The sequence below is a fragment of the Oncorhynchus keta genome, chromosome 9 (genome assembly GCF_023373465.1).
Source record: "Oncorhynchus keta strain PuntledgeMale-10-30-2019 chromosome 9, Oket_V2, whole genome shotgun sequence".
NCBI lineage: Eukaryota > Metazoa > Chordata > Actinopteri > Salmoniformes > Salmonidae > Oncorhynchus > Oncorhynchus keta.
The window spans coordinates 37,518,482-37,545,574 of NC_068429.1; the positions used below are offsets into that span (position 1 = coordinate 37,518,482).

Sequence of the window (27,093 nt, forward strand, 5' to 3'; positions counted from 1 at the left end):
ACCTAAGTCAGTAAGTTAAAGTGCATTTATTTGACCTCTGCTGTGGTGGGCTAGATGATGTGTATGTGTGGGCTATAGCTGTCTTTCACACCTAGTGGTCCCAGAGCAGAGGATGACCCACAGCAGAGACAGCAGGGAGGGAGACCTGTCCCAAGCAGGCTGCAATGGTATATGTCACTAGCACAGATGAGGCATTTTGGAATACAGTTATTTCACTCCTGAAATCAGATATCAGGGATGAATGATATACAGTTATTTTATAATGATAAAAAAAAACATGTTTTTATTCAGCGTTAGAATAAATTGTGGCTGGGGTGGCCAGTAAGATTGACATGTAATCATGGATGTAATCACAGCACCATCTGTGGCCCTAAAACATGAGGTGGTAAGAACAGCAATATAAAATGGTTATGATGATATGGCAAATATCACAAAGCTATATTTGAGATTCTGCCCCACACCATTAAGATAACATAACCTAATGCTACAGGCCATACAGTCTTATGTGACTTTCCTCTGGCTGTGTCCTTGACCTCTAATTAGTCTAAATGCCATTCGAAATGGCACCCTTTTCCCTATATAGTGCAATACTTTTGACCAGGGCCCATAGAGCCCAAAGACCCTTACACAAATGCATGTAAGATGCCTGGAGAGCTCCTTTCATGATGCAGCATTAGGAGAGGGCTTCTTGTCTCCGCTATGTCCAGGAACACTAGTTGGCTTTGTTTCAGCAATGATAAACCTCTGCCAGTGGATCAGCTGGTAATCACAACCATGGACTGGCTGTGTTCGGCCTAAAATAAACCGGTCCACAGAGCTACCCATCAACAGAGCTGCAGACATACTCATATTTCTTATAAAAACCAAAACATTTTGTAGTGTCAGTTACAGTGCATTCAGAAAGTATTCACACCCCTTGGAAAATAATAATGGGCAAATATTGTACAATTGAGGTGTGCAAAGATCAGAAGCTCAGAGACTTACCCAGAAAGACTCACAACTGTAATCAGGGGTGTGAATACTTACAGTGCATTCAGAAAGTATTCAGACACCTTGACTTTTTCCACATTTTGTTACGTTACAGTCTTATTCTAAAATAGATTCAATTGTTGTTTTTCCTCATAAATCTAATGTACAAAATGTAATATTACATTTACACAAGTATTCAGACTCAGTACTTTGTTGATGCACCTTTGGCAGTGATTACAACCTAGAGTCTTCTTGGGTATGATGCTACAAGCTTGGCACACCTGTATTTGGGGAGTTTCTCCCATTCTTCTCTGCAGATCCTCTCAAGCTCTATCAGGTTGGATGGGGAGTGACGCTGGACAGTAATTTTCAGGTCTCTCCAGAGATGTTTTATCAGGTTCCAGTCTGGGTTCTGGCTGGGCCACTCAAGGACATTCAGAGACTTGTCCCGAAGCCACACCTGCATTGTCTTGGCTGTGTGTTTAGGGTCATTGTCCTGTTGGAAGGTAAACCTTCGCCCCCAGTCTGAGGTCCTGAGTGCTCTGCAATAGGTTTTCATCAAGGAACTCTCTGTACTTTGCTCCATTCATCTTTCCCTCGATCCTGACTAGTCTCCCAGTCCCTGCCGCTGAAAAACATCTCCACAGCATAATGCTGCCACCACCATGCTTCACCGTAGGGATGGTGCCAGGTTTTCTCCAGGTGGGATGTTTGGCATTCAGGCCAAAGAGTTCAATCTTGGTTTCATCAGACCAGAGAATCTTGTTCCTCATGGTCTGAGAGTTCTTTAGGTGCCTTTTGGAAAACTCCAAGTGGGTTGTCACGTGCCTTTTACTGAGGAGTTCCTTCTGTCTGGCCACTCTACCATAAAGGTCTGATTGGTGGAGTGCTGCAGAGATGGTTGCCCTTCTGGAAGGTTCTCCCATCTCCACAGAGGAAATCTGGAGCCCTGTCAGAGTGACCATCGCGTTCAAATCAAATTTTATTTGTCACATACACATGGTTAGCAGCGTAGCAAAATGCTTGTGCTTCTAGTTCCGACAGTGCAGTAATATCTAACAAATAATCAAACAATTACCCAACAACTACCTAATACACACAAATCTAAAGGGGTGAATGAGAATATGTACATGTAAGTATATGGATGAGGGATGGCCGAGCGGCATAGGTAAGGTGCAATAAATGGTAAAAGAAATACAGTATATACAGTACATGTGATATGAGTAGTGGCATTATTTAGAGTGCATTGTATAAAGTGACTAGTGATCCATTTATTAAAGTGGCCAGTGATTGGGTCTCAATGTAGGCAGCAGCCTCTGTAAGTTAATGATTGCTGTTTAGCAGTCTGATGGCCTTGAGATAGAAGCTGTTTTTCAGTCTCTCGGTCCCAGCTTTGATGCACCTGTACTGACCTCGCCTTCTGGATGGTAGCGGTATGAACAAGCAGTGGCTCGGGTGGTTGATGTCCTTGATGATCTTTCTGGTCTTCCTGTGACATTGGGTGCTGTAGGTGTCCTGGAGGGCAGGTATTCTGCCCCCGGTGATGCGTTGTGCAGACCTCACTAACCTCTGGAGAGCCTTACGGTTGTGGGTGGAGCAGTTGCCGTACCAGGCGGCGATACAGCCCGACAGGATGCTCTCGATTGTGCATCTGTAAAAGTTTGTGAGTGTTTTCGGTGACAAGCCAAATTTCTTCAGCCTCATGAGGTTGAAGAGGCATTTTTGCGCCTTCTTCACCACAGTGTCTGTGTGAGTGGACCATTTCAGTTTGTCTGTGATGTGTACGCCAAGGAACTTAAAACTTTCCATCTTCTCTACTGCTGCCCCTTCGATGTGGATAGGGGGATGCTCCCTCTGCTGTTTCCTGAAGTCCATGATCATCTCCTTTGTTTTGTTGACATTGAGTGAGAGGTTGTTTTCCCAACACCACATTCTGAGTGCCCTCACCTCCTCCCTGTAGGCTGTCTCGTCGTTGTTGGTAATCTAGCCCACTACTGTTGTGTCGTCTGCAAACTTGATGATTGAGTTAGAGGCGTGCATGGCCACACAGCCATGGGTGAACAGGGAGTACAGGAGGGGGCTGAGCACGCAGCCTTGTTGGGGCCCCAGTGTTGAGGGTTAGCAAAGTGGAGATGTTGTTTCCTACCTTCACCACCTGGAGGTGGCCCGTCAGAAAGTCCAGGACCCAATTGCACAGGGCAGGGCCTCCAGCTTGATGATGAGCTTGGAGGGTACTATGGTGTTGAATGCTGATCTGTAGTCAATGAACAGCATTCTTATATAGGTGTTCCACTTGTCCAGATGGGATAGGGCAGTGTGCAGTGTGATGGCGATTGCATCGTCTCTGGACCTGTTGTGGCAGTATGCATACTGAAGTGGGTCTAGGGTGGCCGGTAAGGTGGAGGTGATATGATCCTTGACTAGTCGCTCAAAGCACGTCATGATGACAGAAGTGAGTGCTATGGGGCGGTAGTCATTTAGTTCAGTTATCTTTGCCTTCTTGGGTACAGGAAAAATGGTAGTCATCTTGAAGCATGTGGGGACAACAGACTGGTATAGGGAGCGATTGAATATGTCCGTAAACACACCAGCCAGCTGGTCTGAGCATGCTTTGAGGACGCGGCTAGGGATGCCATCTGGGCCAGCAGCCTTGCGAGGGTTAACACGTTTAAATGCTTTACTCACGTCAGCCACGGGGAAGGAGGGGGTGGGGGGGGTTGCAGTCCTTGATAGCGGACCACGACGGTGGCACTGTATTATCCTCAAAGCGGGGAAAAGAAGGTGTTTAGTTTGTCTGGAAGCGTGACGTCGGTGTCCTTGACATGGCTGGATTTATTTTTGGAGTCCATGATTTCCTCATGTCTGAGCCATGTTCCGTGTTCCCTGTTCCGGCATGTCACTTGTTTGATTGCTTTGCGGAGGGAAAAGCTGCTTTCCATGGTTAAATACGGTGGATCGCGCTTTCAGTTTTGCGCGAATGCCGCCATCCATCCACGGTTTCTGGTTAGGGTAGGTTTTAATAGACATAGTGGGTACAACATCTCCAATGCACTCCTTTATAAACACACTCACAGAGTCAGCGTATGCATCGGCTTTGTATGCATCGTGGAAGTTAGAGAAGCAGTGGTCGAGGGTATTGAACATGCGCGTAGCGCAATCAATATGCTGGAAGAATTTAGGTAGATTTGTTCTCAAATTTGCTTTGTTAAAATCCCCAGCTACAATAAATGCAGCCTCAGGATGTATGATTTCCAGTTTGCACATAGACCAGTGAAGTTCCTTGATGGCTGTCTTGGTGTCTACTTGAGGGCGAATGTACACATCTGTGACTATAACTGACGAGAATTCTCTTGGAAGGTAAAATGGCCGGCACTTGATTGTAAGAAATTCTAGATCGGATGAGCAGAAGGACTTGAGTTCTTGTATGTTGCTATGATTACACCATGAGTCTTTAATCATAAAGCATACACCCCCACCCTTCCTTTTCACAGAGAGGTGTTTATCTCTGTCGGCACGATGCATGGAGAAGCCCGGTGGCTGAACCGATTCCAACAACATATCCCAAGAGAGCCCAGTTTCTGTGATGTCTCTCTGGAAGGGACCACTTTAAATTATGTTTTGTTGTCAAGAGAAATTGGCTAGGTTGTAAAACATGATATAATGCACCTTCTCTGCGTTGTTTTGGATCGCCAGCTGGAACCATTCCATTGTTCTGGGTGGTATAAACAATATCCACTTTGGGAAAGTCGTACCTGGTCAATGTTGATAAGTATGATTGCTCTTATATCAATAGTTCTTCAAGCATGTATAAGACTTAAAGAATAAGCCATGCGGGACAGCATTAAACTGGATTCAAATAAATATTCATAACAATTATGGATATTAAACATTTAGGTACAAAAGTGTCTCATATCATTGAAAGTTCTTTTCTAACTGCACTTTCCAATTTACAGTAGCTAAAACAGCGAAACATGCCATGGAATTGTTTGAGGATGGCGCCCAACAACAAAAATTTTTCCACAAATCAAAATGTTTTATATTTGAGATTCTTAAAGGTTTCATAAAGGTTTCATAAAGGTTTCATAAATTAAATATTCACTTACTTTTTGGAAATCTTCCTCTGATTTGTCATCCAAAGGTTCTTAGCTTTAACATGTAGTGTTGTTTGGTTAGATAAAATCTTTCTTTATATGCCAAAAAGTCTGTTTAGTTGGCACCATCGATTTGAGTAATCCACTCGTTCAACATGCAGAGAAAGGAATCCGAAAATCTACCCCAAAACTTTGTTTCAACAAGTCCAAATACATTTTTATTTTCTTCTCAGATACCCTAAAATGTAATCAAACTATAATATTTCTTACGGAAAGAAGCATGTTCATGGGTTAGCAGGTGCATCTTATCTTCAAGGCGAGCCCAAACACAAATTTCCAAGACTGTGTCCCTGTACTAAAACTGATATTTCTTACTTGTTTTGGAATAAGAAGAGACTGCTGACATCCTGTGGAAGCCATAGGAATTGCATCCTGGGAGCTAGAATTCAGTATGCCCCTATACTTTCCATTGTAAGAGCATGGTCTCTCTCTCAAAAAAAAATCTGTTTGGTTTTTCTTTGGATTTTCTCCTACCATATCTATTGTGTTATATTCTATTACATTATTTTAACATTTCTACAAACTTCAAAGTGTTTTATTTCCAATGGTGCCAATTATATGCATATCCTGGCTTCAGGGCCTGAGCAACAGGCAGTTTACTTTGGACACGTCATTCAGGCGGAAATTGAGAAAAAAGGGGCCTAGACGATTTTCTGTGGTAACAATGTAAGAAATAATACGTAAAGAAAACAATAATCCCCCAATTGCTAAGTTTGGCCGGGAGACCAACTCTAGGAAGAGTCTTGGTGGTTCCAAACGTATTTTATTTAAGAATGATGGAGGCCACTGTGTTCTTGGGGACCTTCAATGCTGTAGACATTTTTACACAATCCCGTCTCTGAGCTCTAGGGACAATTCCTTCGACCTCATTGCTTGGTTTTTGCTCTGTCGTGCACTGTCACCTGTGGTCCCTTTTATAGACAGGTGTGTGCCTTTCCAAATCATGTCCAATCAATTGAATTTACCACAGTTGGCCTCCAATCAAGCTGTGTAAACATCTCAAGGATGATCAATGGAAACAGGATGCATCTGAGCTCAAGTTTGAGTCTCATAGCAAAGGGTCTGAATACTTATTTAATAAAAACCTGTTTTTCTTTGTCATTTTGAGGCACTGTGTGCAGATTGATAAGGAACATTTCTAATTTCGTCCATTTTAGAATAGGGCTGTAACGTAATAAAATGTGTATTAAGTCAAGGGGTACGAATACTTTCTGAAGGCAATGTAGTTATCATCCAGTGGGAAAAAAACTATTTTGTGGCATTGGTATTTTTGTGAATGGAACATTCTAAAGCACTGGAGCTGGTGATAAATATTATATTTGCAACAAATCAAATGAATTCAGCCGTTTTTACTGTCCTCAGGGGTGGAGTTTAAATAACACCTTTCTTTCTTTCTTTATCCACAGTCTCTTGTATCCTGACAAACCCTGTACATCGTGAACCTGCTATCTCTTTTACAAGTGGCGAAGGAACTCTTTTTACACCCTTTAGCAAGTTCTGACCTGTGGTGAACCCAGGATAATCGAGTTTAGTATTTTGGTTTTTGAGCAAAGCGGTCTGAAAAGGGTCTTGGGGAGTGGAACGGCAGCTGCTTGCTCACTTGGGCGTGACTTGATAAAAGTGGGGGAGGCTTTTATCTGTTCCTCTCCCAGGACTAACCTTTCCTCACACATGGCTGCTCATTTAACAGGCCTGATGCTGGTTTAAAAGGGCTGATTCTCCCTGAATCCCCATGCTGGAGCGCTTCAGTCCCTACTCCCCTCTGGAAGGAAGCCAAGCTGGGCCACACTGCTCTCACCTTCCTTGGGCCCTGGAGCTCTATGTACACTCAGATCTGATTAAGGCACGCAGAGTTAGAGAGAAGAACAGCGCTGTTTAGAAGTGAATTATCGGTGGTGTTCCGCATTTACAGTAGTTATATAATGGAGAATGGAGTCTAGGAATGATACAGTATGTTGTTGAGCCTACATAATGCAATGACACAACATGTATGCTTATAAAGCTCCTACTATCTAGCCGAGAGCCAGACAGCCTTAGTGGGCTACAGGTGCCGTTGAATACACACTCTCCTGTCTGTCCTGCCTTCAGGTAATTGACCAATGCAGGTTTCTCTGTTGCACCTGTTCCTCCATGCTTTGCTTGACTCAGTCAGTCTGATACCAGTCTGCAACTCTGTGATCCTGTGTCATGCTGGGTAAGTGGGGCCGTGCAGTGTAAATAAGAATTGGTTCTTAACTGACTTGCCAAGTTAAATAAAGGTTAAATAAATAAATACAAATAAATAAAAGTGGCATAATCTAAAACTGTAGTCATTGTACTTTTAAGTAACTTGAAATGACTTTATATCACTGTGTTACCAAGGAATATTGGGTATGGCAAAGAGGTTTAAGACAGGATTTACAGTTGGAAGTCGAAGGTTTACATACACCTTTGCCAAATACATTTAAACAATTCCTGACATTTAATGCCAGTACAAATTCCCTGTCTTAGGTCAGTTAGGATCACCACCTTATTTTAAGAATGTGAAATGTCAGAATAATAGTAGAGAGAATGATTTATTTCAGCTTTTATTTCTTTCATCACATTCCCAGTGGGTCAGAAGTTAACATGCACTCAATTAGTATTTGGTAGCATTGCCTTTCAATTATTTAACTTGGGTCAAATGTTTCGGGTAGCCTTCCACAAGCTTTGCACAATAAGTTAGGTGAATTTTGGCCCATTCCTCCTGACAGAGCTGGTGTGACTGAGTCGGGTGTGTAGACTTCCTTGCTCGCACACACTTTTTCAGTTCTGTCCACAAATATAATTGAGGTCAGGGCTTTGTGATGGCCACTCTAATACCTTGACTTTGTTGTCCTTAAGCCATTTTGCCACAACTTTGAAAGTATGCTTGGGGTCATTGTCCATTTGGAAGACCCATTTGCCACCAAGCTTTAACTTCCTGACTGATGTCTTGAGATGTTGCTTCAATATATCCACCTAATATTCTTTCCTCATGATGCCATCTATTTTGTGAAGTGCACCAGTCCCTCCTGCAGCAAAGCACCCCCAACATGTTGCTGCCACCCCCGTGATTCACTGTTGGGATGGTTTTCTTTGGCTTGCAAGCCTCCCCCTTTTCCCTCCAAACATAACAATGGTCATTATGGCCAAACAGTTCTATTTTTGTTTCATCAGACCAGAGGACATTACTCCCAAAAGTACGATCTTTGTCCCCATGTGCAGTTGCAAACTGTAGTCTGGCTTTTTAATGGGGTTTTTGGAGCAGTGGCTTCTTCCTTGCTGAGCGGCCATTCAGGTTATGTCGATATAGGACTCGTTTTTACTGTGGATATAGATACTTTTGTACCTGCTTCCTCCAGAATCTTCACAAGGTCCTTTGCTGTTGTTCTGGGATTGATTTGCACTTTTTGCACCAAAGTTCGTTCATCTCTAGGAGACAGAATATGTCTCCTTCCTGAGCGGAATGACGGCTACGTTGTCCCATGGTGTTTATACTTGCGTACTATTCTTTGTACAGATGAACGTGGTACCTTCAGGCATTTTGAAATTGTTCCCAAGGATGAACCAGACTTGTGGAGGTCTACAATTTCTTTTCTGAGGTCTCGGCTGATTTCTTTTGATTTTCCCATGATGTCAAGCAACGAGGCACTGAGTTTGTAGGTAGGCCTTGAAATACATCCACAGGTACACCTCCAATTGACTCAAATTATGATCAGAAGCTTCTAAAGTCATGACATTATTTTCTGAAATGTTCCAAGCTGTTTAAATGCACAGTCAATTTAGTGTATGTAAACATCTGACCCACTGGAATTGTGATACAGTGAATTATAAGTTAAATAATCTGTCTGTAAACAATTGTTGGAAAAATTATTTGTGTCATGCACAAAGTAGATGTCCTAACCGACTTGACAAAACTATAGTTTGTTAACAAGAAATTTGTGGAGTGGTTGAAAAACGAGTTTAATGACCCCTGCTGAAATGTAGTCCCTGTGCCTAACATGATCAGACTACCCCCTCTTCTTGGCAGCACTGCCAAGACCTGCACTCCTCACAAATGTCCTCATCATGGAATTCAGTCAAAGTCTACATAGTAAGTGAATAACTAATCTAATCCAAAACTAATTAAGATTTAAAGGTTACATGCAACAATGAAAAATATTGCCAAAAGCACATTGGAAATCAATGTGACACATGACCAGCGTGAGAACAGAGGGCAGAGTGACAGGGGAGGGAGGGAAGCAGGGGAGGAGTCGGGGATGGGGGAGGCTGCTTTCCTGCTCTCTCACTGTTAATCTTTCTGCTGACTGGCTGGCTGAGAGGAGGCTGAGGTGAGAGCAGAGTCGTGGTGAGCAGAGCAGTTGATTCCTGTAACTTTGGGTGATTATCATCAGAGTACCTGAACAAACGTCAGGCTCCACCTAACCCAGGAATTAGAGAGAGAGAGAGGCTGGGGTCTAGAACCTTACACAACATTTAAACCTCCAGTCTGTCTGCTCTCTCCAGCACTTCCTATACATGCTGCGCAGCCAAAGTCACCCATCTCCACCAGTCCACACCAACACACTCAACAGGAGGAGGAGGACATCACTAGGGCAACAGGTATGTGCAATTGACTTATTTATGATTTATTCACAGTCATTTTCTCTCTGCTAACATAGATTGATTGATGGATTTTGTGATTTGAAGATGAAGCTCGTATCAAATCTGTCTTCAAAATGTTTGCAGTATTGCGAGTTGAAAGCTATGTTTATTTCTGTAAAACTTTCTTTCATTCACTACACTGCAGGGCATCCCTTCTAAAAAAGAATACATTGAATAAGTCTGGAATTATTTGAATTAGACTATTTCCCCTATTCCCTGGCCATTATAAAGCTCACATTCCTTCTTCGAGAAACCCATCAAGCCCAACACACATGGGAACGAGCCGACAGATCTAGGCTAACCTCAATCTGACTGGCTCAATATTCAGGTATGCTATCCATGCACAACCACACAGCCTAGCCTATGGCTATGATGCTGCCCTCAGCATAAGACAATGATGAGGACACCCCCTCACTTGGGTCAAAGGAATACTATTATTGCTGTACATTGGACTTCCTTCTTAATATATTCCATATGATCCAGGACATCTAGACAATAAGGACTCCACTTCAATTAATGTACAATATATTGAAGTGTCATACAGACTGGGGCTGCTTCATTGTGGGGATACAGCACATTGCATCCATATGTGGCCTAAATATGGCAATATAAATTGGAAGCTATTCCCCTGCTATTTTTTATTGTACGACTGTTTAGGATAGATGGCCAGTCCTATATGAGCTACCACACAATTCCTTATTTCTTCTTCCTGTTGATCAGTGTCCCCTTCCCTTTACGCTACTTAAAATGTAGTATAGAACACCTAAATGCTTAATACAAATTTAAGGTACATTTATGTTTATGGTCATTTAAACCATATTGCTAATAATAATAATGATGATTATGGCTCAAGGGATATTACTCCTACAGTACAACCATCCATTTGACTGTTTAGGCTTGCATACTGAATTCCATCTGGTTATATCTCGCCTACTTTTCTCCTTTTCCTTTATTACTCACCATATGTCATCAAGTCTACGAACTTAAATGTACAAGTCTGAATGGGTAAATGCTTACTTATTGTGTTTCACTTGATTTATTTATGAATAACATAAGTCCTAAACAAATATACACAGTTAGTGTACAAAAAACCTTATGAACACCTTCCTTATATTGAGTTGCACCCCCTTTTTTCAGAACAGCCTCAATTCGTCGGGGCATGGACACTACAAGCTGCCGAAAGCGTTCCACGGGGATGCTGGTCCATGTTGACTCCAATGCTTCCCACAGTTGTGTCAAGTTGGATGGATGTCCTTTGGGTGGTCGACCATTATTGATACACACAGGAAACTGTTGAGCGTGAAAAACCCAGCAGCCTTGTACTTCTTCACACACTCAAACCGGTGCGCCTGGCACCTACTACTATAGCCTGTATGTGTATGCTCCAAATTCATATGATCCTGCGTTTCTTGATTCTCTGAACACCATATTGTTATAATTAACTGAATTCCATCTGGTTATACGGACAGACATTAACGACATTTTGGACGTGCGAGACAAATCTAATAACTACAGTCCACATGCAACCAAGGCTCTCTAGCATACTGTATACTCTCTGATTACAACATCATTGTTGCCCGGCAAGCACATCATCTTAAAGCAAAGGAAACATTCTCGCAAATCAATTTCATACAATTATCTACACCTGTATTTTCTTTAATCAAGAAAATAGAAATCTGACTTAATATGAGCTTGTCTGATCACCACACAAACAGCTGCCAACTTCAAATCTTAGAATCTACTAAAAGAGCCACAAGATGACATTTCAACCTTTCATTACTACAAAATCCTGATTAATTTGAAATGTAACTAAATTCATTCATAATGATCAATCAAAATTCAGTCGACCCCTGGATTCTATGGGATGCCACTAAAGTTTTATAAAAAATTGTGCAGCTGCATTTGCACCTGGTTGAATAAATTGCAATTAAAAAATACATCTGAAATGGAAATGTCGTTAACTGTGTTAGAGCGTTCTCAACACACTCTTTTCAGACCAGTTACTCTTTTCAAAATCAAGACAGAACTTAATTTATTGATGAGACATAAAGCAGAATTTACCATCCATCGAGTTAGACTCAGCCATTACTTACATGGTAATCGTCCTAGTCGTTTATTTGGCCAACAAACTTTGCAGTAATGAACAGTTACCTGATATAGTAACTATTGAATCTAAAACAGGGAAATTACTGTCAGAACCCAAATGAATCATTAAAATATTATTAAAAAACTGTACATCCACACCAAGCCAGAATAAGTCCTTTCTAAAATAATTAAGAACTCCTCTTCTCACAACAGAAGAAGTCACATCGCTGTGAGCCCAAATCTCTCTCAACTCAAAAGGGCATTGGATAGCATGAATAAAGGCACATTTCATTTTTTAAAATAAATAAGGTCCACTATTGTTCGAAATGATGAATACAGCCATTCACAAAGCTTGATTTTGGAAAGACGTGAATACAGCACTAATTTCGCTTTTATTAAAAAAAGTTAAGGATGCCACCCTGTGTTCTCACTATAACCCCCTATCTATGATAAACACATATATAAAACTGTTTTCCAAAATGTTGTTGTCGTGTCTCGAGACTTAATTACCCAAATTGGCCCACACGGACTAAAGCGGGTTTGTTAAAAAACATTTATTTTCGGGATAACCTCCACCAACTATTACTGTAAGGACAGACTCTGGGAGACCAGATGCAAGTACAGGGAGTGGATATTTAATCAATTACGGACATGAAACAAAACAAGGACAGCGTCTGGACGGGGAATAAAACGACATTAAGGCAGACATGAGGAAGAAACTGAGGAAGTGACAGATATAGGGGAGGCAATCGATAAAGTAATAGAGTCCAGGTGAGTCTCATGAAGTGCTGATGCGCATAACGATGGTGACAGGTGTGCGTAATGATGGGCCGCTTGGCGCCCTCGAGTGCCATAGAGGGGGAGCGGATAATTACATGTCTTAAATGCTTCATCAGAAACAACAGCTGTATTATCTCTCGATGCAGAAAAAACTTTTGATATCTATAATGGTCATATCTCTGGTCTGTCTTGGAACATAATGGAAATATCTGCTGTGCTCCATTCGGAATCACTAGAAGCAAGCAGACAGGGCGATCTAATTTCACCTTTGATATTTTTTATTATCCATGGAACCGCTAGCCCAGGAAGTTCATCAAGCGAAGGAAATAACATACATTTCCTTCAAATCTACTGATCTACTTCACATTATATGCAGACAATATTTTACTATATCTAGACAATGTATCTCAATTGCTCCCAAATGCATTTAGGATCATAGATAAATTCAGCTTTTTTCAGTTACTGTACAACCAAATGCTCTGTCCAGAATACCCCTGAAGTATCCCCTCATGTGCATTTTACCAGTAGGCCTATCATCGCATGAGTCTTCTCAAGTACCTCCTATGTATAGGCCAAGTACCCCCAGGGATCCTAGTACTCCTGCTTGTTTCCCACTGATCTAATCAAATTGCTTCAAGCTTAACACCAACCCCAGTAAAATGACAAGTCATGTTTAAAGCACAGTACATTCTGCTTTCAACTGCTTTCCATTACCATTATTTTATTTGCCTTTCAGTGAGAATACACATACTCTGCCCACTGTCATGCAACAGAAAGTTCGTAAAATATGTTTTATAAAACAATTTAATTGAAACAGAATGAAACTTTTACATGTGAGTATTTTCTTCAAACAAATACAGACTTTCTTTCAATGAAGTACTCAATTGTTGTTGTTTACTTTTAACCTGGGTTTTAGACTGACTCGCTAAATGTTTTGGTTTACCTTTAGCCTGGGTTTTAGACTGGCTTGCTAAATATTTTGGTTTTAGCTTTAGCCTGGGTTATAGAATGGCTCACTAAATGTTTTGGTTTACCTTTAACCTGGGTTTAGACTGGCTCACTAAATGTTGTGGCTTAACTTAAGCCTGGGTTTTAGACTGGCTCGCTAAATGTTTTGGTTTACCTTTGGCCTGTATTGTAGACTGGCTCAATAAATGTTTTGGTTTACCTTTAGCCTGTGTTGTAGATTGGCTCAACAAATGTTTTGGTTTACCTTTAGCCTGGGTTATAGACTGGCTTGCAAAATCTTTGGTTTTACCTTTAGCCTGGGTTTTAGATTGGCTTGCTAAATGTTTTGGTTTACCTTTAGCCTGGGTTTTAGACCGGCTCGCTAAATGTTTTGGTTTACCTTTAGCATGGGTTTTAGACCGGCTCGCTAAATGTTTTGGTTTATCTTTAGCCTGGGATATAGACTGGCTCGCTAAATGTTTTGGTTAACCTTTAGCATGGGTTTTAGACTGGCTTGCTAAATGTTTTGTTTACCTTTAGCCTGGGATATAGCCTGGCTTAAATTTTTGGTTTACCTTTAGCATGGGTTTTAGCCTGGTTTTGGTTTACCTTTAGCCTGGGTTTTAGACTGGCTCGCTAAATGTTTTGGTTTTACCTTTAGCATGGGTTTTAGACTGGCTTGCTAAATGTTTTTTAGCATTTTAGACTGGTTTGCTAAATGTTTTGGTTTTAGCCTGGGTTTTAGATTGGCTTGCTAAATATTTTGGTTTTACCTTTAGCATGGGTTTTAGACTGGTTTGCTAAATGTTTTGGTTTACCTTTAGCATGGGTTTTGGTTAAATGTTTTGGTTTATCTTTAGCCTGGGATTAGCAAATGTTTTGGTTAACCTTTAGCATGGGTTTTAGACTGGCTTGCTAAATGTTTTGTTTTACCTTTAGCCTGGGATATAGCCTGGCTCGCTAAATGTTTTGGTTTTACCTTTAGCATGGGTTTTAGACCGGCTCGCTAAATGTTTTGGTTTACCTTTAGCCTGGGTTTTAGACTGGCTCGCTAAATGTTTTGGTTTTACCTTTAGCATGGGTTTTAGACTGGCTTGCTAAATATTTTGGTTTTACCTTTAGCATGGGTTTTAGACTGGCTCGCTAAATGTTTTGGTTTTACCTTTAGCCTGGGTTTTAGATTGGCTTGCTAAATATTTTGGTTTTACCTTTAGCATGGGTTTTAGACCGGCTCGCTAAATGTTTTGGTTTATCTTTAGCCTGGGATATAGACTGGCTCGCTAAATGTTTTGGTTAACCTTTAGCATGGGTTTTAGACTGGCTTGCTAAATGTTTTGTTTTACCTTTAGCTTGGGATATAGCCTGGCTCGCTAAATGTTTTGGTTTTACCTTTAGCATGGGTTTTAGACTGGCTTGCAAATTGTTTTTGTTTACATTTAGCCTGGGTTTTAGATTGGCTTGCTAAATATTTAGGTTTTACCTTTAGCATGGGTTTTAGACTGGCTTGCTAAATGTTTTGGTTTTACCTTTAGCCTGGGTTTTAGATTGGCTTGCTAAATATTTAGGTTTTACCTTTAGCATGGGTTTTAGACTGGCTTGCTAAATGTTTTGGTTTTACCTTTAGCATGGGTTTTAGACTGGCTTGCAAATTGTTTTTGTTTACATTTAGCCTGGGTTTTAGATTGGCTTGCTAAATATTTAGGTTTTACCTTTAGCATGGGTTTTAGACTGGCTTGCTAAATGTTTTGGTTTTAACTTTAGCATGGGTTTTAGACTGGCTTGCAAATTGTTTTTGTTTACATTTAGCCTGGGTTTTAGATTGGCTTGCTAAATATTTTGGTTTTACCTTTAGCATGGGTTTTAGACTGGCTTGCTAAATGTTTTGGTTTTACCTTTAGCCTGGGTTTTAGATTGGCTTGCTAAATGTTTTGGTTTTACCTTTAGCCTGGGTTTTAGATTGGCTTGCTAAATGTTTTGGTTTTACCTTTAGCCTGGGTTTTAGATTGGCTTGCTAAATGTTTTGGTTTTACCTTTAGCCTGGGTTTTAGATTGGCTTGCTAAATGTTTTGGTTTTACCTTTAGCCTGGGATATAGCCTGGCTCGCTAAATGTTTTGGTTTTACCTTTAGACTGGGTTTTAGACTGGCTTGCTAAATGTTTTGGTTTACCTTTAACCTGGGTTTTTGATTGGTTTGCTAAGTATTTTGGTTTACATTTAGCCTGGGTTTTAGACTGGCTTGCTAATGTTTTGTTTTGAGGAGGAGGAGCAGGAGGAAGGTGTCAAGGTGATAGAAAGTGTCTCTGACGTCAACCTGAGTGTAGAGATGTGCTGCAACATCAATGAGCACAGCATGGAGCCCTGAATTGATGTGACACACTTGAGTCAGACCATCACTCACTGTGTTCAGTGTTGTAACAGATGGGGTTTTGTAATATGTTATGGGCAGATATAGAAAAAGCAACACTTTGTGCAAGTAAATAAAATAGCAGCAAGTGGCTGATTGTAAATATATAAACAATGGTCAGTTGACTTGTAATTTGAATTTCTGTTTATATATACTCCATGGAACCCCTGGCCCAAGCAATTCATGAATCGAAGGAAATAACACACATTTCCTGAGAATCTACTTAATCTCATTATTTGTACACAGACAATATTTTGCTATATCTAGACAATGTATCTCAATAGCTCCCAAACACATTAAGGATCATAGATACCTAACTTTTAAAATGGATTCAACCAAATCAGCCCTATGCCTCTCAAGACCCTGATGGAGGACTCCATCTCTACTTATGGAATCCCAATTGTTTCCCATTTTAAATATTTGGGAGTAGATATATTTCCTTCCTTAGATAAAACCATTGGCAGAAACTTTAACCGAACGCTCAAATCAATTCAATCTGACCTCAGTAGATGGAATAATATCCCAGTTGTATTAATTAGAAGAATATCTATTGTCAAAATGTATATATTGCCATGGCTTAATTTCTGTAGTTCAATGCTCCCATGGTTCCCCCTTCTGGCTACTGGGATAAAATGTATAGTGCGGTTTCACTGTGTATGGCAAGGTAAACGATCCCGGATAAAATGAACACACTTACAAAGAGAGATAGAAATAGGAGGACTACCCGTACCAAACTTTAAATTGTATTCCCAGGCACTAGCATTTCACCCCATCCAAAATTGGTTTAGAGACAATTATTCTGGCTGAGGGAAATGTAGTGTCTCCTATATCCCTGGAAGAGGTGGAGGTCTTCACTGATATTATTGCTCACACAATTTCTATTTTACATACACATTACCAGGCAACTCCTTTTTTCTATATTTATGTTTTGGTTTACCAAAACCCACCGGACAGGTTATTAGGTACACCACCCCGTTCACGAAAATGGATCGCTGCTAAAGACAGTGAGTCACATGGCCGTGGCTTGCTATATAAGGCATCTTGGCATTCACTTACTGTTGCATTGAACGTTAGAATGGGCAAAACAAGTGACCTAAATGACTTTGAGCGTAGTATTACATTTACATTTACATTTAAGTCATTTAGCAGATGCTCTTATCCAGAGCGACTTACAAATTGGTGCATTCACCTTATGACATCCTGTGGAACAGCCACTTTACAATAGTGCATCTAAATCTTTTAAGGGGGGTGAGAAGGATTACTTTATCCTATCCTAGGTATTCAACTGGAAGCCAGTGGAGTTTGTTCCACCATTGGGGGCCAGAGCGGAGGACTGGGCTGGGGGAACTGACGTGGTAGAGAGCAGGCTTGGGAAGGTTGAACACCTGGAGTCGGGCTGCGTAGGCATTCTGGATGAGTTGGAAGCCAGTGGGTTTAATGGCACCAGGCAGGGCAGTGAGTTGATTTAATGGCACAGGCAGGGAGTATGATCGTCAGTGCCAGGCGTGCCGGATCCAATATCTCAGAAACTGCTCCCCTCCTGGGCTTTTCACGCACGACAGTATCGACAGTTTACTGACAATGGTGTGAAAAAAACATCCAGTCAGCAGCAGTCCTGTGGTTGAAGGAAAATGGTAAGAATCGTACCAGCTAACATGCGGGCCACAAACAGACAAATAACGGTACAGTATAACAGTGGTGTGCAGAATGGCATCTCGGAACGCAAAATCCGTGTCCTTGTCACGGATGGGCTATTTCAGCAGAAGACCACACCGGGTTCCACTCCTGTAAGCTAAAAACAAGAAACGGCTCCAATGAGCACGTGATCACCAACACTGGACAATTGAAGAGTGTAAAAACATCACCTGGTCCGACATATCCCGGTTCTTGTTGCGTCATGCTGATCGCATAGTCGGGATTTGATGTAAAGCATGAGTCCATGGAATCATCCTGCCTGGTACAGTCTGGTAGTGGTGATGTACTAGTGTGGGGAATGTTTTCCTGGCACACATTAGGTCCCTTAATACCAATTGAGAAAATAAAGTTTCAGACTTGTATAATCCATTCCCAAAGAATTCAGGATGTTCTGGAGGCAAAAGAGAAGTCCGACCCGGTACGTGATGGGTGTACCTAATAAACTGGCAGATGAGCATATATACATTTACATTTACATTTAAGTCATTTAGCAGACGCTCTTATCCAGAGCGACTTACAAATTGGTGCATTCACCTTATGACATCCTGTGGAACAGCCACTTTACAATAGTGCATCTAAATCTTTTAAGGGGGGTGAGAAGGATTACTTTATCCTATCCTAGGTATTCCTTAAAGAGGTGGGGTTTCAGGTGTCTCCGGAAGGTGGTGATTGACTCCGCTGTCCTGGCGTCATGAGGGGAGTTTGTTCCACCATTGGGGGCCAGAGCAGCGAACAGTTTTGACTGGGCTGAGCGGGAACTGTACTTCCTCAGTGGTAGGGAGGCGAGCAGGCCAGAGGTGGATGAACGCAGTGCCCTTGTTTGGGTGTAGGGCCTGATCAGAGCCTGGAGGTACTGAGGTGCCGTTCCCCTCACAGCTCCGTAGGCAAGCACCATGGTCTTGTAGCGGATGCAAGCTTCAACTGGAAGCCAGTGGAGAGAGCGGAGGAGCGGGGTGACGTGAGAGAACTTGGGAAGGTTGAACACCAGACGGGCTGCGGCGTTCTGGATGAGTTGTAGGGGTTTAATGGCAGAGGCAGGGAGCCCAGCCAACAGCGAGTTGCAGTAATCCAGACGGGAGATGACAAGTGCCTGGATTAGGACCTGCGCCACTTCCTGTGTGAGGCAGGGTCGTACTCTGCGGATGTTGTAGAGCATGAACCTACAGGAACGGGCCACCACCTTGATGTTAGTTGAGAACGACAGGGTGTTGTCCAGGATCACGCCAATGTTCTTAGCGCTCTGGGAGGAGGACACAATGGAGTCGTCAACCGTGATGGCGAGATCATGGAACGGGCAGTCCTTCCCCGGGAGGAAGAGCAGCTCCGTCTTGCCGAGGTTCAGCTTGAGGTGGTGATCCGTCATCCACACTGATATGTCTGCCAGACATGCAGAGATGCGATTCGCCACCTGGTCATCAGAAGGGGGAAAGTAGAAGATTAATTGTGTGTCGTCTGCATAGCAATGATAGGAGAGACCATGTGAGGTTATGACAGAGCCAAGTGACTTGGTGTATAGCGAGAATAGGAGAGGGCCTAGAACAGAGCCCTGGGGGACACCAGTGGTGAGAGCGCGTGGTGAGGAGACAGATTCTCGCCACGCCACCTGGTAGGAGCGACCTGTCAGGTAGGACGCAATCCAAGCGTGGGCCGCGCCGGAGATGCCCAACTCGGAGAGGGTGGAGAGGAGGATCTGATGGTTCACAGTATCGAAGGCAGCCGATAGGTCTAGAAGGATGAGAGCAGAGGAGAGAGAGTTAGCTTTAGCAGTGCGGAGCGCCTCCGTGATACAGAGAAGAGCAGTCTCAGTTGAATGACTAGTCTTGAAACCTGACTGATTTGGATCAAGAAGGTCATTCTGAGAGAGAAAGCGGGAGAGCTGGCCAAGGACGGCACGTTCGAGATTTTTGGAGAGAAATGAAAGAAGGGATACTGGTCTGTAGTTGTTGACATCGGAGGGATCGAGTGTAGGTTTTTTCAGAAGGGGTGCAACTCTCGCTCTCTTGAAGACGGAAGGGACGTATCCAGCGGTCAGGGATGAGTTGATGAGCGAGGTGAGGTAAGGGAGAAGGTCTCCGGAAATGGTCTGGAGAAGAGAGGAGGGGATAGGGTCGAGCGGGCAGGTTGTTGGGCGGCCGGCCGTCACAAGACGCGAGATTTCATCTGGAGAGAGAGGGGAGAAAGAGGTCAGAGCACAGGGTAGGGCAGTGTGAGCAGAACCAGCGGTGTCGTTTGACTTAGCAAACGAGGATCGGATGTCATCGACCTTCTTTTCAAATGGTTGACGAAGTCATCTGCAGAGAGGGGAGGGGGGAGGATTCAGGAGGGAGGAGAAGGTGGCAAAGAGCTTCCTAGGGTTAGAGGCAGATGCTTGGAATTTAGAGTGGTAGAAAGTGGCTTTAGCAGCAGAGACAGAGGAGGAAAATGTAGAGAGGAGGGAGTGAAAGGATGCCAGGTCCGCAGGGAGGCGAGTTTTCCTCCATTTCCACTCGGCTGCCCGGAGCCCTGTTCTGTGAGCTCGCAATGAGTCGTCGAGCCACGGAGCGGGAGGGGAGGACCGAGCTGGCCTGGAGGATAGGGGACATAGAGAGTCAAAGGATGCAGAAAGGGAGGAGAGGAGGGTTGAGGAGGCAGAATCAGGAGATAGGTTGGAGAAGGTTTGAGCAGAGGGAAGAGATGATAGGATGGAAGAGGAGAGAGTAGCGGGGGAGAGAGAGCGAAGGTTGGGACGGCGCGATACCATCCGAGTAGGGGCAGTGTGGGAAGTGTTGGATGAGAGCGAGAGGGAAAAGGATACAAGGTAGTGGTCGGAGACTTGGAGGGGAGAGTCTATATAGTAGTGTAGGCAGTAGCGATTTTGGCATGTAAATCTTGGTGGGGAAAAATATGCCAGCAAAGCCCCTACACAACACAACACTAAACAATGCATTAATTGCATTGTGAATCCTTACCACCGTTACACCCTGATATCAGCAGAGCCTTGTCTTTTTCAGTAGTCCTCTAGCCAAATAGAATGGCGCCGACAGAGACGGCCGCCTCGCTTTGCGTTTTTAGGAAACTATGCAGTATTTTTTTTTTTTTTTATGTATTATTTCTTACATTGTTACCCCAGGAAATCTTAAGTCTTATTACATACAGCTGGGAAGAACTATTGTATTTAAGAGCAACGTCAACTTACCAACATTACGACCAGGAATACGACTTTCCCGAAGCGGATCCTATGTTTGGACCACCACCCAGGACAATGGTTCGGATGCCAGTAGACAACCCAAAACAATGGCACCGCAGAAGGGGCAGCCATTTCCTCCGGCGCCATCATCCGTACACCATTTAAACGTGTTAACCCTCGCAAGGCTGCCAGCCCAGACGGCATCCCTAGCCGCGTCCTCGGAGCATGCGCAGACCAGCTGGCTGGTGTGTTTACGGACATATTTAATCAATCCCTATTCCAGTCTGCTGTTCCCCCATGCTTCAAGAGGGCCACCATTGTTCCTGTTCCTAAGACAGCTAGATAACTGAGCTAAACGACTATCGCCCCGTAGCACTCACTTCCGTCATCCTGAAGTGCTTTGAGAGACTAGTCAAGGATCATATCACCTCCACCCTACCTGACACATTAGACCCACTCCAATTTTCTTACCACCCAATAGGTCCACAGACGACGCAATCGCCATCACACTGCACACTGCCCTAACTCATCTGGACAAGAGGAATACCTATGTAAGAATGCTGTTCATCGATAACAGCTCAGCACTTAACACCATAGTACCCATCAAATTCGTCATTAAGCTTGAGACCATGGGTCTCGACCACGCCCTGTGCAACTGGGTCCTGGACTTTCTGACGGGCCGCCCCCACGTGGTGAGGGTAGGAAACAACATCTCTACCCCACTGATCCACAACACTGGGGCCCCACAAGGGTGCGTTCTCAACCCTCTCCTATACTCCCTGTTCACCCACGACTGCATGGCCATGCACGCCTCCAAATCAATCATCTAGTTTGCAGACGACACTACAGTGGTAGGCTTGATTACCAACAACGACGAGACAGCCTACATGGAGGAGGTCAGGGCCCTTAGAGTGTGGTGTCTCAACGTCAACAAAAGAAAGGAGATGATCGTGGACTTCAGGAAAGAGCAGAGGGAGCACCCCCCTATCCACATCAAAGGGGCAGCAAAGGAGAAGGTGGAAAGTTTTAAATTCCTCGGCGTACACATCACGGGCAAACTGAAATGGTCCACCCACACAAACAGCATGGTGAATAAGGTGCAAACAGCTCCTCTTCAACCTCAACATCTGAAGAAATTTGGCTTGTCACCGAAAACACTCACAAACTTTTACAGATGCACCGTCGAGAGCATCCTGTCGGGCTGTATCGCCGCCTGGTACGGCAACTGCTCCACCCACAACCGTAAGGCTCTCCAGAGGTTAGTGAGGTCTGCACAACGCATCACCGGGGGCAAACTACCTGCCCTCCAGGACACCTACACCATCTGATGTGACAGGAAGGCCATAAAGATCATCAAGGACATCCACCACCCGAGCCACTGCTTGTTCACGCCGCTACCATCCAGAAGGCGAGGTCAGTATAGGTGCATTAAAGCTGGGACCGAGAGACTGAAAAACAGCCATCACTAACATTGAGTGGCTGCTGCCAACATACTGACTCATCTCTAGCCACTTTAATAATAAAAAATTGGATGTAATAAATGTATCACTAGTCACTTTAAACAATTACACTTTATATAATGTTTACATACCCTACATTACTCATCTCATATGTATTATTCATTCCTTTACACTTGTGTGTATAAGGTAGTTGATGTGAAATTGTTAGATTACTTGTTAGATATTACTGCATGGTCGGAACTAGAAGCAAAAGAATTTCGCTACACTCACATTAACATCTGCTAACCATGTGTATGTGAAAAATAACATTTGATTTGGCAGAGAAACAGTTCATTCAGCGTCATTTACTGACCGCGACTTGCATTGTTAAATAAAGGTTCAATTAAAAAAATGTCAAATATAAAAAACATAAATTATATGGCTGACTTGCTTAAACAAATGTGGTTTCTACTGACAATTTGAGACATAGAAACTATGGCATGAGGGAACGACGAGCAGATAAGACATTAATGATCGAGTTAGGACGGATGTAGTCAATATAGCTATTTGTTCAGCACTTTTGAAATGTACAGCGACATAATTCAGAACATGGGCCATTCTTAGAGTATTCTCCCTGTACACCAAGTCAGAGCCGTAGGATAAATACAGGGGGCATATAAGCAGACAATGAAAGCTCTTACAATATTCAATGACTACATTTATCTAAAACAGGCTATAGGTTACATGTGCACCACCAAGTCAGAACAGTATTATTAGGGTGAGGCACATGGGCTACTAACAGCTTACTACACAACATACACTTAGTATTACTTTCTAAGCTACAGTATACATATCTCCCTGGCATATTACACCATTATGCATCAGCCTACAAGACATTTTTGGACTCACCTTGTTGTTCTGTGCTCACTTGAACAGGAAGGTGGCGCGGCGGTCCTTCATGTGGGCACATTTTGTCATCAAAGCCTGGCGTTCTCTGGATTTATGGTGCTTTCAAGACAACTGGGAACTCTGAAAAAAACTAGGTTCAATCGTGACGTCAGTGTTCTTCAGTTTGAATGCGGCAGAAGTCATGATGGATTGACAGCATGGCCAAAGTATTCAACATTTTCTGGCCCATGGTGTTGTATGTGAATGTTTATCATTTTAAGCTTGGAAAAGAGACCCTTAAACCCAGACTTGGACCACACACCCACTCCACTGAATATTATGCTAGGGATTGCTTTGGAAAGCTTGCAGTTAGCCACTGATTCCTTCCAAACCACTCATTTTTGAATTTGCGATTTACAACTTGTTGTGTAATGTTTATGTCCAATGGCCAATGCATTTTATCTATAATTTATCTTCATATGACAAGGATTGAAAAGGATTTGCCAGTAGATTGGCAACTTGATTCATGACGATGACTGCTTGTCTAGCTTGCTAGCTAACATTTTGAAAGTATCATGTTGACATGATCAGTCCACATAAAGCTATGTAGATATAACATGATTTGACGTCATTTTATGACCTTGAGCCTTCTTGAATGAGCACTCCTAATGTAAATCTATTTTCGAGCTCTCCACATAGATTTTGTGGTGAAATAGTGTCCCCATGAGTGACAGATCACTGAGCCAATCATGGCGCAATGAGAGAACATTACCAACCCCTACGCTCTGTATTATCTGCTGGTTAACCCACCACCACAGCAGGCACTGAGCTCGGCTGAAACACCTGCTTTTGGAGCTGCCTTACTCAAGAAACCAAAAAAGAGACAATCTTTGCATGCGGCTTTGTTAACTCAATTATTTCATTTTTTTTTACATGGTTTGTAAACTGATGTGTGACACGTATTAATGCTAAAATAACATGCAAAGCAGGCACACACAAAACAATTACAAAAATAATAATATACAGAACCAGTCAAAAGTTTGGACACAGAAGTTTCTTTACTTTTCCTATTTTCTACATTGTAGAATAATAGTGAAGACATCAAAACTATGAAATAACACATGGAATCATGTAGTAACCAAAAATGTGTTAAACAAATCAAAATAGATTTTAGATTCTTCAAAGTAGCTGCCTATTGTATTGATGACAGCATTTCAAACTCTTGACGTTCTCTCAACCAGCTTCACCTGGAACGCTTTTCCAACAGTCTTGAAGGAGTTCCCACATAAGCTGAGCACTTGTTGGCTGTTTTTCCTTCACTCTGCGGTCCAACTCATCCCAATTGGGTTGAGGTCAGGTGATTGTGGAGGCCAGGTCATCTGATGCAGCACTCCATCACTCTCCTTCTTGGTCAGATAGCCCTTACGCAGCTTGGAGGTGTGTTTGGTCATTGTCCTGTTGAAAAACAAATGATAATCCCACTAAGCACAAACCAGATAGGATGGCGTATCGCTGCAGAATGCTGTGGTGGCCATGCTGATTAAGTGTGCCTTGAACTCTAAATAAATAATTGACACTGTCATCAGCAAAGCACCCCCACACCATCACACCTCCTCCTCCACACTTCACGGTGGAGACTACACATCCGGAGATCATCCATTCACCTACTCTGCGTCTCACAAAGACACAGTGTCAAATTTGGACTCATCAGACCAAAGGACAGATTTCCACCGGTCTAATGTCCATTGCTTGTGTTTTTTGGCCCAAGCAAGTCTCTTCTTATTATTGGTGTCCTTTAGTAGTGGTGTCTTTGCAGAAATTCGACCCTGAAGGCTTGATTCATGCAGTCTCCACTGAACAGTTGATGTTGAGATGTGTCTATTAATTGCACTCTGTGAAGCATTTATTTGGGCTGCAATCTGAGGTGCAGTTAACTCTAATTAACTATCCTCTGCAGCAGAGGTATCTTTGGGTGTTTCATCATTGTGCTTGATGGTTTTGCGACTGCGCTTGATAAAACTTTCAAAGTTTTGGACATCTTCCTGATTGACTGACCTTCATGACTTTAAAGTAATGACGGACTGTCGTTTCTCTTTGCTCTTTTGAGCTGTTCTTGCCATAATATGGACTTGGTCTTTTTTTCCTCATGAAGCGGGTTGAGAGAATGCCAAGAGTGTGCAAAGCTGCCATCAATGCAAAGGGTGGCTACGTTGAAGTATCTAAAAACTCAAATATATTTTCAAATAAATCAAATTTTATTAGTCACATGCGCCTTACAGTGAAATGCTTACTTACGAGCCCCTAACCAACAATGCAGTTTTAAAAAATGGATAAGAATAAGAGATAAAAGCAACAAGTAATTAAAGATCAGCAGTAAAATAACAATAGCGAGACCATATACAGGGGGGTACCAATACAGAGTCAATGTGCGGGGGCACCGGTTAGTTGAGGTAGTATGTACATGTAGGTAGAGTTATTAAAGTGACTATGCATAGATGACAACAGAGAGTAGCAGTGGTGTAAATAGGGGGTGGGGGGGGGGGTCGTGGGGGTGGCACTGTAAATAGTCTGGGTAGCCTTTTAACTAGATGTTTAGGAGTCTTATGGCTTGGGGGTAGAAGCTGTTTAGAAGCCTCTTGGACCTAGACTTGGCACTCTGGTACCGCAGATAGAAGATTTAACAGTCTATTTAACAGTCTATGACTAGGGCAGACAATTTTTAGGGCCTTCCTCTGACACCGCCTGGTATAGAGGTTGTGGATGGCAGGAAGCTTGGCCCCAATGTCCGTTCGCACTACCCTCTGTAGTGCCTTGCAGTCGGAGACCGAGCAGTTGCCATACCAGGTATTGATACAACCAGTCAGGATGCTCTTGATAGTGCAGCTGTAGAACATTTTGAGGATCTGAGGAGCCATGCCAAGTCTCCTGAGGAGGAATAGGTTTTCTCAAGCCCTTTTCCCGACTGTCTTGGTGTGCTTGGACCATGTTAGTTTATTAGTAACGTGAACACCAAGGAACTTGAAGCTCTCAACCTGCTCTGCTGCAGCCCTTTGATGAGAATGGGGGCGTGCTCGGTCCTCATTTTCCTGTAGTCCACAATCATCTCCTTTGTCTTGATCACGTTGAGAGAGGGGTTGTTGTCCTGGCACCACATGGCCAGGTCTCTGACCTCCTCCCTATAGGCTGTCTCGTCTCGTCGCAAATTTAATTACGGTGTTGGAGTCGTGCCTGGCCGGCAGTCATGAGTGGACAGGGAGTACAGGAGGGGAATGAGCATGCACCCCTGAGGGGTCTCTGTGTTGAGGATCAGTGTGGCGGATGTGTTGTTACCTACCCTTACCACCTGGGGGCAGCCCATCAGGAAGTCCATGATCCAGTTGCAGAGGGAGGTGTTAAATCCCAGGGTCCGTAGCTTATTGATGAGCTTTGAGGGCACTATGGTGTTGAATGCTGAGCTGTAGTCAATAGGTGTTCCTTTTGTCCAGGTGGGAAAGGGCAGTGTGGAGTGCAGTATAGATTGCGTCATCTGTGGATCTGTTAGGGCGGTATGCAAATTGGAGTGGGTCTAGGGTTTCTGGGATGATGGTGTTGATGTGAGCCATGACCAGTCTTTCAAAGCACTTCATGGCTACAGATGTTAGTGCTACGGGTAGGTAGTCATTTAGGCAGGTTACCTTAATGTTCTTGGGCACAGGGACTTTGGTTGTCTTCTTAAAACATGTTGGTATTACAGACTCGGACAGAGAGAGGTTGAAAATGTGAAGACACAAGTGAAGACACGTGCCAGTTGGTCACGGCATGCTAGCTGTACACCTCCTGGTAATCAGTCTGGCCCTGCAGCCTTGTGAATGTTGACCTGTTTAAAGGTCTTACTCACATCGGCTGCGGAGAGCGTGATCACACAGTCTTCCGGAACAGCTGGTG

At 43.2% G+C, this 27,093-nt stretch overlaps 1 protein-coding gene across 1 annotated transcript in view; it reads left to right on the plus strand.

Moving 5' to 3' along the window:
* Positions 1 to 9,452: 9,452 nt before the first annotated feature.
* LOC118388012 (melanopsin-B-like) overlaps positions 9,453 to 27,093 on the plus strand; it is a 53,725-nt gene continuing 36,084 nt past the window's right edge. Inside the window, exon 1 of the mRNA XM_035776875.2 lies at positions 9,453 to 9,722. The gene's annotated coding sequence lies outside the window, so the exon portion shown is untranslated. The remainder of the gene's footprint in view (positions 9,723 to 27,093) is intronic.